This window comes from Halyomorpha halys, unplaced genomic scaffold, assembly GCF_000696795.3.
Source record: "Halyomorpha halys isolate HHAL.00 unplaced genomic scaffold, Hhal_1.1 Scaffold862.1, whole genome shotgun sequence".
Lineage (NCBI taxonomy): Eukaryota > Metazoa > Arthropoda > Insecta > Hemiptera > Pentatomidae > Halyomorpha > Halyomorpha halys.
In genome coordinates, this window is record NW_027115572.1 from 145,162 (window position 1) to 150,975 (window position 5,814).

Consider the following 5,814-nt stretch of genomic DNA (forward strand, 5'->3'; position numbering starts at 1 on the left):
ACACAGGCATTTGATTCTGTATCCCACTCCACACTAATCCAACAACTCAGGCTCACCAATTCCCGGACCAACTGGTCGACATTATTGGGTTATACTTCAGTGTACATCAGTCAGTACATCTATTCAATATATATACTGCCCACATAGTCGGGACTAAATTTGACGATGCTCAAATATCTGCTTATGCTGATGACATATAGCCGAATATATGGGCGAGCATGAATGCAGACAAGGCCATGGATCAGGCCACCGCATCGGCCCAACTCATCGCTAACAAACTAAGAGACATAAACATTCATATCATGCTATGTATTGACAATCCGGGGTATTATTAAGGTGTTCGTCATCTGCCCCTATACCTGGTCAGGGTATCCTTCTGGGAAGCTTTTACCATCCTCGGATATGAAAACATCTGTATTAAGTTTGTCACATTACCAGAGGCCCCTGAGAAAATTAGATTCGCTAACCTTTAAGTGTCAAAACACAAAATGGGTTGGGACGAGGGACCAGAATCAAATTAACCAGGTGCAGGCCCTTCCTGGACATGTATAACTTTTTCTACACATCCTCGGCCCTGAGGAGGGGGACGCCTGCCTCGGGAGTCTTCTGACATCGATAACCAATCAGAGAAGAGATTTAAAAATAAGATAACGCCCCTAAAGAGAAGTGGGAGAAAAAACAGAGAGAAATTTGAGAAGAGCAGACAGACACACTCAACAGGAAGGCTTAGACGGGGGAGGACCAGGAGACTTAGAGGATGCACTTCGACCAGACGAAGTCGTGAGAAGGGCCACCAGACCTGGACATCCCTTATGAAACAGAAAACACCTACGGCACTACATCCCTCGGCATCAGCGGCTATAAGTATACATTAGGTAATAAGTAATCATGTAATAATCTATATTTTATGCCAACCTTTATTTGAATCATTTGAATCATTTTAATCATTATAACAAATTGAAAATAAATACTTAGTTTCTTTATGTAGTTTATATACTATTATATATCCCAATATATATTACTCTTTATTATACTATATAATTAATGGTAAGAACATTTTATAAATATAAAGGTATTTAATTGGTAAACTGGTAAACACACCAACAGTCTTTGGAAAGGAATCCAATTATAATAATAGTTTTTTAGGACTCAATTCATAATCAATTAATTAACTTATTTTGGATAATTGTCTTCAGCGATTATCCTGGCATCCCAAGTAAATCTGCTACTAGTACATAGCAATCAATCCACAAAAAACAGACGCCATCACCTTCTCATACAAGGAAACTCCCAACAGAGCACCTAAACTCAACGAACAGACAATACAAACCAAGAAACATCTCACTTACCTAGGCATTAAACTAGAAACACATCTATCTTTCACTGCACACATACAGAAAATACAAATCATCAAGTCAACATCATACCAACTTAAACACCTCATCTACTCACCAGGGCTGTCACTCAGACTCAAATTACTCATCTACAAAGTAATACTACGACCATCACTCCTACACGGCGCACCACTACTACACTATCTTTACCCAACAGCCCTGAAATCACTACAACAATTCCAAAACAGCACACTACAGAAGATATGTCTGAGGGACATCTCTGAAAAGACGTAACATGGCACACATTCATAACGAACTACAATTAGAAACTGTACAACAGCACATCACACGGAGACACATTAAATTCTTCGACAGTCTCCCTGCTTCCTTCAATCCAGTATTCCAGTCTATCTTCCAGTACTCCATCCCCCCTTCCTGCGAGGTGGCAGGGCAGGAAAGGTTTCAAAAACCCTATTAACATCACCTCATAACTTCTGATGCACCCCAACCCCCTCCCTCACACTTCTTTTCGACTTCTGACTGTTTTCTTATTATTTCACCATTATATATCGTCTTTATTAATTAATATTTTTTTATTTTTATCTTATATGCGATACAACACGGGGAGGCACCTCACCTCCGGACTTAAAGTAGCTCCTTTTTAGAATGGATAGCTCATGTATGATATTAAACATAACAGGTAACCTTAAAATACCAAAGGTAGTAAAAGGTAAGACACAACACGAATTACTTTTCTTTTTCACAGTAATGCACTTACTAATTCACTTTTTATTTATTTCTGTTTTAGGGGGCTAGAAAAAAAAAAAAATGGTAGAAAAAGGTAGTGTGCAATCTGAATTATGTAACCATACGGAATGCAACTTTTTTCTGTTTTAGAGGGATCGGAAAGGACAGTGCATCCTATGCATCCTATGCATGCACAGTACACTTACGCCTCAGTGGTCCCTGTTTTTTTATTTACTTCAATAAGCCATCTCAACATATCTCCGCTTTCTCACCTGGACGAGGTCAGATATACATATTATATGCTCATAGCACATATCTCAGTTTTTCTTATTTTTTTTTTTGTATTTTAAACGCATTGAAAATATTTCGCTTTTACTTTTAATTTTTATTAATAAGTGTTTAACATTGTTGATTCATTTATTTATTTTTGTCTGCTTCGGTTTCCTCAAGCTTATTTTTTTCTGTTGACATTTCTAGCCCCAAAATAATAATTCCTTTTTTTATTTTCCATGGCAGAAGGAAAGGCTTTCACTGAAGCTCTGAGTAGAGGTAATACTGTGGTTTATGGAGCCCTCCTGGACTTTGTTTCATAATGAAAGCTAATAGTATTAGTTCAAAATATAGTATAGAAACAGCGTGTTAATTACTTTAATACCAATTTGTTTTCATAATAGGGAGGACTATTAGTGATTTTACAAGAGTTAAAAAGCACTAAAGTACAAGTTACTATTGTGCAAGTCAGTGTAATTGTATTAAGTTAAATCGACAAGACTAATAGTTTTAGTTTGCACTTTATTTTGAAACAGGGCCCTGGTGTCCATTCAGCCTTATCAAGTGGGTTCCCTTAGTTGGGAAAAAATCTGGTGCTGGAGCATGATCTTAAAATAATCACCTCCTTATATAACCGTTGTTTTGAAAACTATGCTTCCTTACAAAGTACTGAACCCAAGACCCTTCATAGGTCGTAGCAGTCAGTGAAGAACACAAATAAGTAAAACCTTATTTATTAGTGCCGACATTTCGGCCAGAATTTCATGCCTTCATCAGGTCCAAGAACAATAAACACCATAATGATTAAAGGAATTACAGAATAATCAGTATTAATTTTAAAAAACAGGCAAAGTAGATATATAAATAGTGTTAAATTAACCCATCATTAATTTATTCTTTAGCTTTTATCTAAAATATATCAATTCATAGTTTTTTTTAAAAATTTAGTTTAGTAAGAATAAAATATTAAAATCGAATAGATAATGTTTGCACTGCAGAAAAAACATTTGAAGAATCAAAACGAATAGGTAGTTTTGAACACTATAATTTTGACATGCAAAGGGGTACTAATGGCGGATCTAGGTGGAAAATGTACGAAAGAACACCATGTAAATAGCCGATAGGTCTGGCTCCATCATATTCAGATATCAGAATCACCTTGGTTGAAAGGTAAGCGATTTTGTAAACAATGGTTGGGTTTACTTGCAGGAAAATCATATTTATACCTCCTTGAGCTAAGTTTAATAATCAGCTATCTTTACCCAACAGCCCTGAAATCACTACAACAATACCAAAACAGCACACTACAGAAGATATGTCGAGGGACATCTCTTGAAAGACGTAACATGGCAAACATTCATAACGAACTACAGTTAGAAACTGTACAACAACACATCACACGGAGACACAATTCTTCGACAGTCTCGATCACAGTATCACCCCATCCCCCCTTCCTGCGAGGTGGCAGGGCAGGAAAGGTTCCAAATACCCTATTAACATCACCTCATAGCTCCATCTTCGGATGCACCCCAACCCTCTCCCTCACACTTCTTTTCGATTTCTGACTGTTTCTCTTATCATTTCACCATCATCATATAAAAATAATAAAGACGATAGATAATATCGTCTTTATTATTTTTATTTTTATTTTTATTTTTATCTTATCTGCGATACAACACGAGGAGGCCCCCCACCTCCGGACTCAAAATAGCTCCTTGAATGGATAGCTCATATGTAAAATTAAATATAACAGGTAACCTTAAAATACCAAAGGTAGTAAAAGACATTACTAATTCACTTTTTATTTCTGTTTTTGAGGGTTCGAAAAAAAAAAAATTAATAATCAGCTATTGAAAATCTCTATGAAGTTTTTTCATCAAAATTGGGCCGTTAGTTACGTTCTTCTTCTTTTTTTTTTGTGAAATCGGCACTCAATTGTGAACAATAGTCTTTGAAATTGAACATAAACAATGGCATAAGAATTTTTAACCCGAGAGAAAGGTAGTCTTGAGCAATTTGCTGATGGTGGGAAAAAATCGTCTGTATTTTGCTTTTATTTCATCTATTTTGTTTATAATTTCGTCTACCTTCCGTTAACCCTTTGATGTTGTTACTCCTTCTTTTACCTCACCTCCTATAGTAAATTCAGTTTTGCTCTGGCCTCATCGCAACTGTAACATTGAGCATTTCTCTCACCAGTACAATCCTAAAGTGACATATTTTTTCTCATTTGAACATTTTACTCAGTTGAACACTTCCAGAGTATCTTATTTTAAATCATGAAATAAGCAAATCTTAGATCTAAGATCAAGCAATAAGATATTAGATCTTTTACAAATCCTGGATTCTTCAGCCTCTGAGGAAAGAGCTATAATTTGCAATTTCAGTTTCAAATTGCATTGAAAGTAATAGTAAAGATTTTTTTTTATCATAACACCCAATTATATAAAAAAAATAGTACAAATCGTCTACTATGAGATAAATTGTCATGGTACACCTCTTAGGGGACAAGAAAGTAGGACACACCTGCCGGGTTAATCTTTTCATGAAGTGTTTGTGAAATGGGAAATAAATTAACTTGAACTTGTGATTCCCCAAACAGAAACAATGATATAGGATTTTTTTTTATTCCCTCTTGAAATCCACTGGTAAATGATGATTGTAACACTGTTGAAAAAAAATTCAGTTTCAGAAAACAAGACAATTTATTTCATCAAAATATTCAATATATATTATGCTTGGTTGCGAGATTGGTTGCTAAGTAACCGAGCCCTGAATCATGGGCGTCTTACTCGAACAATGTCGCCATTTTGGCTAATACTTGTAGAAGTAGTGTAGGTTACTAAGTAACCAATCGTTTCCAGTTTGAGTATCTCTCGATTCACCTTCAATTTTCTTCGATTACTGATTGTTCTCGTTTTGCCTCATGTGTGGATCCCAACCAAATCTAATCAGATGTAATGTAGATTACTTGTTTAAAAATCGTTTTTAGTTCGAGTATCTCTCGATTAGACTTCATGTCTCTCTTGCTTCGATTTTATCTTGCCTCATGTGTGGAGGCGATAGCTGTTATTCCACGCTGGTCCATCCGATATTTTCGAAGTGCCTGAACTAGATTTTTTCGCCACTATGATTCTCGACTGAATAAATGGTTCATTTTTATTTTCTGTAACAAATATTTAGTACATCTTTCGAGCGACTGGTTTTCACATATTGATCATACTTGTCAAAAAATTTTGAATCATCTACCTGTGATAATCTTCCTGTTTTTTTTTTTTGTTTTTTTATTAGTATAAGTGTTTCGACCACTCGGGCCATTTACACTTGATTTACAAATTCGATTACAATTGGCATGTTCATACAGTAGAAATACAAATACAATTGAAATTACAAGATGAGAAATTTACATAGATACATGACATACAATGACAGTTGAAATTACAAAGTGGGAAATTTACAATCA